This window comes from Myotis brandtii, unplaced genomic scaffold (assembly GCF_000412655.1).
Source record: "Myotis brandtii unplaced genomic scaffold, ASM41265v1 scaffold520, whole genome shotgun sequence".
Taxonomy (NCBI): Eukaryota; Metazoa; Chordata; class Mammalia; order Chiroptera; family Vespertilionidae; genus Myotis; species Myotis brandtii.
The window spans coordinates 1,238,308-1,239,288 of NW_005369827.1; positions in this window are offsets into that span (position 1 = coordinate 1,238,308).

Here is a 981-nt window from a genome sequence, read left to right on the forward strand (position 1 = left end):
CCCCGAGAACAAAATCCTGGCGCTCTACCTTCTCCCACTTCTTAAAAACGCCGTCTTTTCATCCCAGCAGCAGCCTTTTCGTCCTGCTGTTCGTCACTGTTTTCACTCCAACACCAACCCCTCTTTTTGTAACTCGTTTTCACCCTCACCCTTCAGTGGTCAGTGAATGAAGTCTTACTCACTTGAAATGTCAACATCGTGGGTTTTGTGTTTTGATGATCAGTGTGGTTCGATTTTTTTTTTCTTACGTTTTTAAAGATTAGCAGTGACAACAATTTTTATCCTTATGCCAGAGCCTTTATTATTTAGGTGGTTGTGCTAGGATGGGGCCTGCAGTGGTGGAGATGGTGCGAATAGGAAAGTAATGGCTGCTTTTTTCCTACAAGGAGGCTACGAATTAATTCATGAAAAAAAATACTAACGAATAAAAACAAACAAAAAAGCCAACCTCCAGTACAAATCAGCATACCGTTTGTGTACCTGTTGTTGACTCCAGTTGCTTTGAGAAGAGTAAAGAGGATGGGAGGGTTGTACTTCATAGAAAAAGTGCATTTAAGTGCTTTAAGTAGGCATAGTATCTTGTACACGATAGAGGCTAAGTAAATATTTTCAGTGTAGGTGCATTTTTTTAATACTGAGGATTTTTCTTTTAAAAATCTCAGACCTTCATGATTATTTATAGTTATGTGTGTCTTTTGGTAAGCAAACAGTAAACACGTGAGTTAGATAATACCTCTGCCATCTTTGTTTTTCTTGCTTTCAGCCTTTTCTATGCAAAATTCACATTGTAAGTCTTGGGGTGGAATCTCAATTTGTGAGGTTATGCATTAATCTTAGATCATTGTTAAATGCCTTTAGAAGTAGTTTGTTTGAATTAAAGAGATTGAACTTTTTTTTTATATTGCCATGCCAAGGCAATGCGTAAGTCAGATGTCATTACATACTCATCACTCTGATCCTCATAATAATAAAAATGGCTAC